Raw genomic sequence first — 13,992 nt, 5'->3', positions numbered from 1 at the left:
GCACGCTGACGCCACCTGCTGGATTGGAGGATGGAGCGATGGTTCTACAGAGCGCTTATTTACATGATGCTGGTCATAAACGAGCTTTCTTTGGCTATGGTCAATGGCGTGTCCAGCGGGGTGGCCTGGGGGGGCACAGGCCACCCCCCCCAACCAGACTGGCCACCCCAGGTGCCACCCCAAAGGCAAAACAATAAAATTCAATCAAATATCAAATGTCCGATTATGTTTTCACGGTGACGCTCAGATATCCGAGTGTAAGTGAATGCAGCATCGGCTTCTGCGCTATGTGCATCACGTTAGCAAAGGTAGGAGAGCCAAGCACGAAAGACGTCACTGCAGGAAACAATTTTTCGGTGAAAGAAAATGAGGACAGAATAAATGTCCCGGTAAGTAATATTAAGTTTGTTGAGTTTAGTAAACTTCGGCGAAATTAGAATACCAAGGAAAAAATAACACTTAAAGAATTATTGCAGCCGTGGAATATTTCAGACAGTATGCTACAGAGGGGAGCTAACATAAGAGTTATGAGTTATAAGATGTAATCTAAGTCGTAACATTGCTGTATGGAGCTGCAGATTTGGTTGCAGGTTAACATAGCTGGACTGGCCATCGGGCTTATTTGACTTATTTTTTATTTTTTTTGTAACGGCATGAACAATGAGAGGTGGTGGATTGGCCAGATGCAGGTCGATGTGTAGAAATAACTCCGTTGTTTGGTGGTGGCTATGGCGGGGCTTCCACAGAGGCAGCAGGTGGATGAGGGAAGGGGAGGCAGGAGGAGAGCCCCGAGGCAGCCGCCAGTCCGAGTGTCAGGTGAACTGAACTTCAGGTAAGAAGTTATGACCTGCAGTCTATCTGGGTCAGATATGAACTAAGTTTAGGTGGAGTTTATTTTCGTTGTGCTGACTTTTTACTGTCAGTTGCAATAACTCATACTGCGTTCTAGCCAGCTTGGAGTTTTTATACAGCTGTTCGGTTGCTATGATGTTACTGATAGTGAACTTTATTTTATTCATAAGGTTAGTTAGTAGAGTTGCCAACGGCTCCTTAAAAAAATGGAATGGTCCCTCAATCAGAGAAAATATTACACGTTTCGTATTGAGCTGAGAAGAGACGCAGTTTGTCCCGAACTTCAGCTAGAATGGAAAAAGACACAAAGCTGGATTTATTCTGTCTTTACGCTGCACAGCTGCCTCTTCTCTCATCCTCCCTCTCCTGTTGCTACTTCAATCATGAAACTGATCGATGATCAGCTGATCGGCTTTTCTCTCTTGTTTGTTTATCGCCCACTTTGCGCCAGAAAGACGAAACCAGCAGATGTCGCGCTAAACAACAGCAGCACGTTTAAGCTTGATCGGCTGTTGTTAGAATTTATTTAATATTAATTTCTAGTATCAGCTGATGTTTGCTGGAGCCACAGCTGTAAAGCTGCTGGTCATGATGTCGGTTTGGATATCTGGTGAGAGGGAAACGTGAAGACCACCCACCAGGATCCTTTTTTATGTAGCTGACAGCTGGTAACTGTGCAGGGGCGGGTCTAGCAAAGTTTTGCCAGGGGGCCAGGTAGGGCATTAACAGGGAAAGGGGGCACAAAGAAATACTTTTCTTTCCTATTCTCATTTAAAATATCTAGCTTTTATTAAATAATTATCTAAATCTTACAACCAAAGTTTTTATCTGACGTAAAATGTATAGAAATCATACATATACCAAAAAGACTGTACATCACTGTCACAACAGGGTTTGTTTTCATTCAAAGGCTTTATGGCTTTAATACCTGGTGGGTCGGTCTGTAGTCAAAATGCCCGATTTTCTGTCCCAGTCCAGCCCTGCAGGTTATACTGGCAGTGTCACCATGCCAGCTGAATGTATTTCATCATCAGCCAGTGTTGTTCTTTATCAATATTACCAAAGTTTACCATAAGGCAGCATAGAAAGTATTTACTTGCTTTCAGGTTTTATTCAAATATTAGTCTTTTCAGTTGTTTCTCCACTTTTTTCCTGTTTCAAAATCAAACACCAGTTTGTGAGAAGATTATCTTCTTTTTTTAACAGGCAGAGAAAGTTTTGCATTGGAATGGCTAATTTGTCAATTGTTTGCTACAAATGTTCGTATTTTAATATTCAAAAATGTTTTTGCCCAAAACATATGTGCAGTATATGTCAGTAAAAATACTATGCAAATATTGCTGTCCTTGAATGCTGAGTAAACACTGACAAAGCACTGATTGTATCTCTTGTACTTTATCAACGCAGTATCTAAAAACTTTGCACCGTAGTGGTTAAAATCTCATTCTAATAAGAGTTAAAAGTGCATTTGGTTATTAGGTTTATAGGATTATTGAATTATGGTTAAGGGTTGGTAGAATTTTTTTTTAAAAACATTATCTGCCAATTAAATCTGCCACCCTTCTCCAAATCTGTGCCCGTACCTGGCCCCCCCAACAAAAATTTTCTAGACACGCCACTGTACCTGTGTAGTTGGTGCACTGTCCCACAACATCACTCATGCTCAAGATTTACACAGGGCCAGATACCTACATTCAAGCTACCTTCTCGTAACAGCACAGTGATACAGAATTTTAGGATTTGTTTTAATAATGCACAAAAGTATTACAACTTAACTCTTAAAAATGTTAATCAAGAAACTGGGTTTTATGACGTGCAGCATGTCATAGCACGTAAAGCACGTGCAGTGCTTTAATTTGCTTCTCTTGCTATCTATGCATTTTTTCTCAGTAGCCGATTTCTGATACCTTCACAGGTGTTGAATAAACAAATGTTTGACCCTCACACAGAGCGGCTGTGCACGTCAAATAATGAGAAGTGCCACAACTTCCAATGTGTTAATAATGGACTGGATTTATATAGCGCTTTTCAAGGCACCCAAAGCGCTTTACAATGCCACTATTCAGTCACTGGTGAAGGCAACTACGGTTGTAGCCACAGCTGCCCTGGGGCAGACTGACAGAAGCGAGGCTGCCATATCGCGCCATCACCAGTAGGCGGTAGGGTAAAGTGTCTTGCCCAAGGACACAACGACCAGGACAGAGAGCCCAGGGATCGAACCGGCAACCTTCCGGTTACAGATGTGCTTCCCAACTCCCTGAGCCACAGTTGCCCTCAACTTCACTTGCAGCACAGGTGGTGGACTTTAAAGAAGGGTAACAAGATTGAATACACGGTTGTGCAACAATGCTGATGAAGTGAAGAAGCTTCTCGGATGAGAGGTGAAACGTCTTCAAGCAACTTAAAGAAGTCCAGACGCTTTTCTTTACAAGCTCCTTTGACTACGATGACCTGAATGACTGAGAACCTTCACAGACAACAATGCTGATTCTGTAGTTTATTGTATGACACCGTTATGTTTCCTTTACATGAACTGTGGGCAGTAGTAGCACTGATGTTGGTCGCTATGGTATTTGTAACTGTGGGTGTTCCTGTAGGGCTACGCGTGAGAATTCACAAATGTGCTGTTGCAACTTCCTCAAAAGCTGCAGTTGCTGCAGCCTCTGAGAAATGCTCACAGATTGATAGGTATGTTATGGAGCCTCGCAAGGCACATTGAAGAAAAAAAATTTGAACATGTATTTTGCGAGATGAAGATAGTGCTCAGTGGAAGGGGAAACACTCGTGGCTAGGTGTACTTTGATCTGGTGGTCTTTGTTGCATTCATTAACAACCAGCTGCAGTACTCTGTACAGCTTTACAGGTATTGATGGAAGCATGATAAATGCAAAGAAAAAAACTCTCAAGATCTTGCGAAACATTTGTGGGATCTTGCAAAAGTAAGTTTTGACAGAATTTGTTCTGTTTAGTGTGGTGCACAATAGCAATTTTCTAAGATCACACTTTAGCAATAAATTGACTTTGTGAAGTCCTTTATCATTCTTATTGTCATGGGCATATCCTATTATCTTTTTTCTATACATTAGATTTTATTTGTTGTCCCGTATACCAATTTGTCATTCTTTGTGAAATGCAGATGCATAAAACAGTTCTATGCAAAACATGCATGCTACTTTCATGCTGCACATTCTACAACAAACACTTATTTTGTCGTGAATAAAACTTATAACTAAAAAATTAAAAAACAACCCTCTTAAGGTAAGGAAATCACAAAAAGTTTAATCTATGCCTCTGGACATACATATTGTCAGTGGAAGAAACTCATCCATCCTCCTGACCCGCTTCTTGAAGATGGGAATCACCACCTCGGTCCGCCAATCCAGAGGTACCCCTAATCTCCATGCAACATTGTAGAAACGTGTCAACCAGGACAGCCCTATAACATCCAGAGCCTTCAGTTACTCAGGGCAAACCTTTTCCACCCCAAGGAGTTGTAGTTTATTACAATAAAAACAGTCAAAACAGCACTGGTCAGAAGGCAACAAGAATTAAAATATTACAATATAAAAATAAATGCTAAAAATAAAATTCTAGAAAGAATTCATGATGCACGAGAATGTGTGAGAATACAGATGGGGACCTCTGCCAGGCGCTCCAAGTGCACCCTCACGTTTAGGCACCCCAGATCTGTCCAACATCCTTTCCTACGACCTGATCCAACGCACCACCAGGTGTTCATCAGTTGACAGCTCAGCATCTCTCTTCACCCAACTCTCCAGAACATACAGCCACAGATCTGATGATATGATTACAAATTCAATGACTGTTCTCGCCTCTATGCAGATGCTCCATGTTTATCTCTGTAAGAAAGTTGTGGAGGAGAATCTGTTCCTGTGTGGTGTGTGATCGTAAGCTCTGGATTTTCCTGTCGAACTTACCTTTACAATGGAGATTCACCCTATAGCTGTCAGTGATCATGGTCCTGTATCTTTAACACTAATGCACAAGAATAATACTACGCCAAGAAAAAACTGGAGATTTAATATATCACTACTTAAAGATGAAGACTTTATTAAATATTTTAAAAAAGAGTGGACTTCATATTTGGACTATAATGACACTCCCGAAACATCAGCTTCTGTTCTATGGGAAGCAGGGAAAGCTGTGATGAGAGGTAAAATAATTTCTTTCTCATCACATAAAAAGAAAAAAGAAAACAAAAATATTCAGGAAAAAAACATCAAATCACTAGAAGAAGCCTACGCGTCCCACCAAGATCAGGAAACATTGAACAAAATACGCAAAACAAAACTAGAATTAAATGAGATAATTGATAAAAAAAAAAAAAAAATTCTTAGTACAAAGACTACACCTACAAAATTATGAACATGGTAATAAATCCGGTCAATTTCTAGCAAACCAGCTAAAAATAAATAAAGAAAAAACAACTATATGTGCTGTTCAAGATTCATCTGGGAACACAATATATGAACCGATACAAATAAACAGCATTTTCAGGGATTTCTATAAAATGTTGTATTCACCACAAATAAACCCATCTAAAAAAGAAATTGATCAGTTTTTGGACAACATAGCTCTTCCAAAATTATTGGACACTCAAGCAATGGCACTGGATTCACCACTGACACCAGGTGAACTCCAGGAAGTCCTGATAAGTATGCCCAATAATAAGGCTCCAGGTCCAGACGGCTTTCCTGCAGAATTCTACAAAGAATTCTGGTCGATTCTAGCACCAGTTTTCTACAGAACGTTGTTGGAAATTAAAGAAAAGGGCAGACTTCCATCAAATATGAATTCTGCAAACATTAATCTCCTGCTAAAACCAGGCAAAGACCCTGTATATCCCTCAAGCTATCGTCCAATATCCCTTATAAACTTAGACCTTAAAATAATCTGCAAAGCTCTCTCAAAGAGACTGGAGAAAATAACCCCCCTCTTAATTCATCCTGACCAAACTGGTTTCATAAAAGGTAGGCACTCATCAACAAATACACGTAGATTACTTAATTTGATAGACTACTCATACAGTAAAAACCTAGAAACTACAATATTCTCTTTAGACGCAGAAAAAGCATTTGACAGAGTTAACTGGAAATTTCTATTTGCAACTTTACACAAATTTGGTTTTGGATCCTCTTTCATAAACTGGTTAAAATATTATATAATTCCCCAACAGCTTGTGTTAGAACAAATGACCAGACATCCTCCAGCTTCTGTCTCTTGAGGGGCACCAGGCAGGGATGCCCACTCTCCCCTTCACTGTTTGCAATTTTTATTGAACCACTAGCAGCAGCAATTAGACAGAATTCAGTAATTAAGGGCATAAAATGCAAGAACGTGGAACATAAAATCAGCCTTTATGCGGATGATGTGTTACTCTTTCTCCAAAATTCACAAACCAATATCTCTGGGGTGATTGAATTGATAAACTCTTTTGCAAGAATATCAGATTACTCAATTAAATGGTCAAAATCTACAGTCCTACCGATTAATTGCTCCCTCCATAATTCCTCTTCTACACCACTGCAATCAGGAAATATAAAATATTTAGGTATTAATGTTTCTCCCAAGCTTGCAGATCTAACTAAATTAAACCATATCCCACTTTTAAAGAAGGTAGAAGATGATCTGGCTAGATGGAAATGTCTACCCATATCACTCATGGGAAGGGTTGCCGCTATAAAAATGATGGTCTTACCAAAAATAAATTATTTATTCTCAATGATCCCAACTAAACCGCCACAAGATCAGGTTCAGATCTCTAGATTCATGTGTGTCCAAATTCCTTTGGAAAAATAAACCCCCACGTATAAGCTTAAAAACACTACAAAAGATCAAGGATAGAGGAGGATTAGAACTGCCTAACTTTCAGCACTACTTCTTAGCCAACAGGCTTCAGTTTATCTCAGGATGGCTAAAACATACCCTCTTAGATGAACCTTGGCTAGATGTAGAACAAGCACTTTGCAATAATCTAGAGATCTCAGACCTACCATTTATCAGCTCAAACATCCAACGACATGAATGCTTTAAAAGCATCAACATCAGCTCTTCTCTGACAGCATGGTGGGAGTTTCTAACATTGACGGCGTCTTCATTAATCCCATGCAAACGTACACCTATCTGGAACAACCCTGACATATTACAAAACAATAATATGATAAACTTTTCAGATTGGAGTGGTAAAGGAATCAAATATTTAGAACATATACTAGAAGGAACAGAATTTATTTCATTTGACAGACTAGTTACACAATATGGGATCAACAAGAAAAGATTTTAGAATATCAACAAATTAAATCCATAGTAAAAAAGAAATTTAAACCGGGTCAAGTTGAACTACAAACACCACCAAGTGTGGTTCAATTTCTTACTCTTAAAACCCCCAAATTACTATCCAAAATATACAGAATGCTTTCTAAAACAGATGAATCAATATCACTTCCTATTGCAAAATGGGAAGCGGATTTATCAGTTAACTTAGACCTAAACTTCTGGTCTCAGATTTGCTTAAAAACCTTTCATCTAATTAGAAATCCCAGTCTTCAATTAATTCAATACAAAATATTACATAGAGTGCACTATACAGGTCATCGGATGTTCAAGATGGGCTTTACGTCTACCAACAACTGCTCACACTGCCAAACCAATTCACCGGACAATTATATCCACGCTCTTTGGTTCTGTCCACCAGTTCAGAAGTTTTGGCGCGAGATATGTGAAGACTTATCGAAGTGTCTGAAATGTAACATTCCAACTTCCCCCTTAGTGTGTTTGTTGGGCAGCTTAGATAATGTCACTTCAGAAAAGAATATCGCCCATATGATTTTCACTACCCTATGCATAGCCAAGAAAACAGTCCTCATGAACTGGAAAAATAAAAATAATCTTAATTCTAACCAATATAGAAATTATCTATTAGATTACATTAGTCTTGATACAGCCTCTGCCACCACATCAGATCAATTGCTCTGGGCTCCATCACCTAGTGGGGGTGGGGGGGGTCATAGTTTGGTCCCGCCTTCACTGTTGTGATTGGTGTGGGGGTAGGGACAGGCTTAGGGCGTCGGGGGGTTCCCCGGAGGCATCTTCCTTGGGGGGCTCAACCCGGGGTAGCGGTCATGTCCGGTTAGGGGCTCTGTTGGCTCTCAGGTGACTGTTTCCTCGCGGCTGCGTGCAGCGGGGCTAGGGGAGGGTCTGTGCTGACGGACGTGGGTTACTGACCTGGTAGCCTGGCTGCCCCTGGGTGGGTCCGGGATGGGCGTGAGGTTCTGGGGGCGCTCCGTCTCTGGGCCGGGGCCCGGGCCGGGCCTCGGGGGCTTGAGTCCTGGTTGGTGTGTTGCCGGGGTTGTTGGCGGGTGGGTGCATGGGGGCCCATCCCTGGAGCAGGGTGCCGCTGGTGCATCGAGCCACCTGGGGGGCTCTTCAAGTGGTGGGGGAGATTGTCACATCTTGCAGGAACTTTCCTCTCTTCAGGAACTCTCTCTGCAGGAGGGGGAGATACAGGAGAGGTGGAGGAAGATCTCAGCCTGTGTGTTTATTGTCTTATGTAGTCTGGAAGATGAGTGGATGGTGGGGTGGGTGCAGTTTTCTCTGTGGTGGGGTTGGGTGGACTGTCCCGGGCTCTGTGGGGCCGGGCGGCGCTGCTGCACTGGGCCCCGGTCTGGATGGGCCTGGGCCCCCTTTCCCTGGCGGGTCGCGGAGTATGGGGGTGCCTACTGGGGTCAGCGGGGGAGCTGGCCCCAGGGAGGGGTCACTTGCCCCTCCCTTCCTTCCCTCCCCATCTCCAGCTGCCTCCCTCTTCCCGCTCCACCACAACCACCCACACATGCAGGACCTTGGAGTAGGGGTATGTCACCAGGGTGCAGAGGAGGCTACCCCCCCCCCCCCCCTGTCCCCTTCTGGCTGCCTCTGCCTCAATTTTATCCCACAACTTAGACATTCACATTACTCACACTCTCATTACACATACATATAGGATCTTGGGGGTGGGCACGATACACGGAATCCAAATTACCATCAGGGTGTACACCTCACCCCTGGCGTTGTTGCCCACCTCTCAATTTTAAATACACGTAGACATTGAGGGCTAGCAGGAGGGACTATGCGCTTACCTGCTGCTCTCTGGCAGGTAGCTCCATGCCCTCCTGGGTTTTAAATGCACCTTAGAACACACATGCATCAACACTACAATGAGCGGGTGGAGGGAGGTTTGGAGTCGTCTCTCACCCCCGTTCTCTGCGGCCTGCTGGAGCGGGGGGGCTAGGTGGAGGAGTTGGCCTTCCGACTGCGGTCTGGGGTGTGGGGCCTTCCTGCTGCTGCGGAGTCGGGGCGGTCTGCCTCCCCCCACCGCAGGGAAAAGGGTAACACCACCTGGGTCTGGGTGCAGTTCCCCCCTCCACCTAGACCCGGTTCGTAGAGTACGCTTGGGGAGTGTGATCGTGTGTACAGCGTCTCTTCATGTCTGTCTCCACGTTGGTTGAGTGTGGAATAAGTGCATATGAGAGCATGAGGGTGGGAATGGATGTTTGTTTATTTTATTTATTTTTATTTTATTTAAGTATTTATTGTCATTGTCAGAGAACAATGAAATTGCGTTTGGGGCTTCCGTACAACCCGTAAATAAAATAATGAAGAAAATAATAAATACCCCTTAAAACCCAAGTGTAAATATTTAACCCAGTGTGACTCCAGTGCAATAAGACAATCCTTAGCAACAACATAAGAACATGACAAGTAATGTTCATAAGAAATTCAGACAAAGACCTGAGAAACATGACAAAGTATAACAATGCAACCCATTCAATATTATTGTACTGTGAGATATGATGTCAGATATAATAGTTATCTATTTAAGAAAGAGGCAGGAGGGGGAAAGAGAATAAAGATATGATGCACCAGACCAGTTCAGTGCTATTAAGAAGTTGGATATGGTTATTGTCCGTGAGAGGGGGGCAGAGAGTTCAGGAGCCTCACAGCCTGTGGATACAGGCTGTTGGCCAGGTAAAAAAAAACAACAACAACTAAACTGTATCAGAAGTTTTAGGCCGAAGCCCATCATGTGCAATCCTGACTGTAAACAGCACAGTAATTAATTTACAAACAGGACGTAAACAACACTGGAGTAGCATCAAGTGAGGGTTAGATGTGTTTATTTTTATATATGGTGTATCTGTGTGTGCCTGTATGTCTGTGTCTATATGTCAGGTTGGGTGTCAGACGCCACCTCTCTGAGGACATCTCAGGCCCTCCAAGGTTTGGAGGCCTATCTCCTGTAACATGGTAGACTAATGTGCCTGTGTTAATTCAGCTCCATATTATTGTGTGAAGTTGCACTGGGTTGGGAGTGGTTTTGTGTGTGTGTCACATTTTTGGTGAGCCAATGGCTGGAATGGGGTTGGACTAATTAGAGGCAGGTGTACTTGATTGCACTGATACACTGGTCTACTTATAGCCCACACTACAAACACTGCTGTGTCGTTTTGTCTCTCTGTGCAGGTATGTAATGTGATGAAATCAGATATGTTTGGGATGGATGGATTTTGTGCTATGAATTCTATAGTGAAAGTGTCGTTTTGTCTCTCTGTGCAGGCCAGGGCCTATTATATGCCACAGCCTAAAGGTAGCAGAGTTGCAGAGGCTGGAGTGACCACTGGCTATATGCTTGCAGGGTGGTGGGTCTCCAAGGACAACTTCTAACCCTGTTACAGGCAACACGTGGAGTGCAACTGGCCGTGTGGCATAGCTGGCTCTGGCCTTGGGACTGTGTGTTTTTTATACAATTCATAAATGGGACACTGGACTGTTTTATCTTTTATCTCTTGATATATTTTTTTGTCAATAAATTATCTTTTAGAATTTTATTGACTGTCATCTTTTTGCCCACGACAGAGACGGTTGGTCAGACCTAGAATCTTTCTTTGGGTGTGTTACATCTCCCCCCGACCACCACTTCCCCTGCCGGTGGCGGACTCCCTCAGACATCGGTGCGTTGGTGGTTCTTTGTGTCCGGGGATGGGCGTCCGGGTACACACCGGCTCACTCCTTGGCGGCCGCTTATCGGGGCCTGGGGCTCGCTCGGGCCACTTCGGAGGTGGGGTGCCCCCGGCCTCTCGGCCTGGGGCTCGGTCACTCAGGCACGGCTGGCTGCCAACTCCCCCTGGCTTCTGCTCCGCGGCTGCTGAGTGAGCCCTCATCTGGGACTCTCCTCAGCTCTTTCTGGGACAGTGGCGCGGCTGCCCCTCTGTTGGTCTTCCTTGGTCTCTTGTATTCTGGGGGCCTCTGGATGTCTGGAGTTTTGATCTCCTCCATACCTGCTTCATGCCCTGGAGGACGGGGCTGTGGCCCCCCCACACCCTCTAGCAGATCATTACATGAAGGAACCTTTTTAAAAAAAAAAAAAAAAAACAAGCGCGTCCATGCTCACAGGTGTACACACGGGTGATCACACCCACAAACTACACCCTTTTTGGCTCCTACCTCAAAGCACACTGTGTTCTGTTGATCTTATGTGCTGCACAATAATGTTTAATATTTAGTATTTACTGTCATATTCCCATATATCATTGTGATGTTGTTTATTCTATTACTCTTGTTCTCTTCTGCTTGTTTTCTTTTTTCTTTCTCAGCAGGTGATCCAGGTGATCGATATATGCATTTTTTTTCTTTTTTTTTTTTTCCTGCTCATTCTGTTGGTTTTTGTTTTTTGCCCTTCTCCCCCGTCCCTCTTCTCAGCTGTTTCTCTTTCCCTCTTTCTTTCTCCCCTTCTTTCCCCCAGTCAAGTCTGTCCCGTATTCAGTAAGTGAAAATAAAATAAACAATAAAAGGTGAATCAAATGGACCATTACGGCAAGGCTGGGATGGTCAGTTTGGTAAAGTAAATCCGTTGGGCATCTTTCTTTGCCTTTAGACAACAATTCTGATGACAAAAGAGCCAAACGGGACAGGCAAAAAACAAAACAAAAAAAACAATGGACTTTGCAAACAAATACTGTAGATTTTCCTTGCTTAAAGATTTTGTAAATAGCTATTTTTTCATATGCACTGTAATTGAGCCTGCCCCCACTGTAAATGAGATCTAGTCAGGTTTCAGAACTCACAGCACAGAAACGGCTTTAGTGAAGGTTACAAATGTTTCCTCTTACAGTGGACTCGGTGTGTACTTGTCCTGCTAGACCTCAGTGCAGCTTTCGATACTGTCGACCATAATATTTTATTAGTACGATTAGAGCGTGCTGTAGGGATTACAGGTACTGCGCTGCAGTGGTTTGTATCACATCTACAATATATTTATGTAAATGAAGAGTCCTCTTCACACACTAGGGTTTATTATGGCATTCCACAGGGTTCTGTGCCAATTCTGTTTACATTATACACGCTTCCCTTAGGCAGTATAATCAAAAGGCATATCATATATTTTCACTGCTATGCAGATGACACACAATTTTATGAATCCATGAAGCCAGATAACACACAGCAATTGTTTAAACTGCAGGAATGTCTTAAAGACATAAATACCTGGAAGACCTCTAACTTTCTGCTTCTAAATGCAAATAAAACTGAGGTTATTGTACTTGGCCCAGAAAATCTTAGAAATATGGTATCTAACCAGATTCTTACTCTGGATGGCATTACCTTGGCCTCCAGTAACACTGTGAGGAACCTTGGAGTCATTTTTGACCAGGAAATGCCCTTCAATATTTCTCCTATATTGGCTTCCTTCATTGGCTCCCTGTTAAATCCAGAATTGGATTCAAAATCCTGCTCCTCACATACAAGGTCTTAAACAATCAGACCCCATCTTATTTCAATAACCTTATAGTACCATATCACCCCATTAGAGCACTTCCTTCTTGCACTGCAGGCTTACTTGTTGTTCCTAAAGTATTTAAAAGTAGAATGGGAGGCAGAGCCTTCAGTTTTCAGGTCCCTCTTCTGTGGAACCAGCTTGGTCAGGTGACCCTGAATCCTTGATTAGTTATGCTGCAGAGCAATACTGGAATAGCACATGGAAAAAGACACAACACATAACAACAATGTCCAGTGGCTAGTGGAGATAAGAGCACATTACAGCGACCTCCCTGAACTAGCGACCATCACAGTGACAGACATCCAAGAAAGAGCCTCGAGCATGAAGTGTTAGACAGCACCAGGCCCTGGTATGATTTCTGCCCAGTGGCTAAAGAAGCTAACTGCACTCCATGAGCACCTGGCTGCACAAATAAACCTGCTGCTGTTGGATGACACACAAGGGCAGACAGGCCTGATCCCCAATCCGATTGTTCAGTCTGACGTTACTAGCCGTGTCTGGGTTTAAACTCCGCTGCAGGTCCATATATCAAACGATCACTATGGCATTACTGAGAGTTGAAAAACTGTCTAAAGTCTTTCATCTTTAATAAAATGATCAGCGTTCTGCTCTACCAGGTGTAACAATTGAGTTTAACATCCAGGCATCCATGAAAACGGAATTTATGACATTTAACGGAGTTAGAAGTTAGCAGGGAGTTAGCTCGCTAGCTTCTATCTAAATACAATATAGCATGTCCTGACTGCGGGGTTTTGGAAACAAATTAAAACGTACAGCTCTGCTATCACTTCCTGTCGTGGTCTGGGTGGTTTTCCACAGCATCGGCTCCTCCCCACTGGGTGGAGTCTTTGTTGTTCCTCACCTGATGGCAATCGTACCAGCAGTATTTATGACCGGCGCACTCAACTGGTCTTCGCCAGATTATCTGCCAACTTTAGTCAGTTCTCAGCCTCATATCCGTTCCTTGGTGACTCATCGTGTGTATTAACCGTATCTCTGTTTTTCTCGTCAGCCTGTGAAACCCACCTACCAAGTTCTCCTGGATACCAGTTTGCTGCCGCCGGTAATCCCTCTCCGTTTTGGAACTGCCATTCTCTCCTGCCTGCCTCCCTGCATTGCATACAGCACCCACCTGGACCTCTCCTGCCTCCCCCCTCCACGCAACCCCACCTGCAAGCTTGTAAGACAGCTCTGTGTACTATCCTTAGATTCACTCACAACCCTCTGTGGGATTCCCCTGACTGCTCTCTCCTCTGTTTCAGTGCCCTGGCCCGCCACAGTTTCCCCTGCCCAGTACCTGCACCCAGTTA

Source organism: Copadichromis virginalis, linkage group LG12 (genome assembly GCF_057382275.1).
Source record: "Copadichromis virginalis isolate Kocher_CV1m ecotype Utaka linkage group LG12, C_Virginalis_male_GT1.1, whole genome shotgun sequence".
Lineage (NCBI taxonomy): Eukaryota > Metazoa > Chordata > Actinopteri > Cichliformes > Cichlidae > Copadichromis > Copadichromis virginalis.
The sequence above is the reverse complement of the archived record's forward strand: the minus strand, read 5'-3'. Positions refer to the sequence as shown.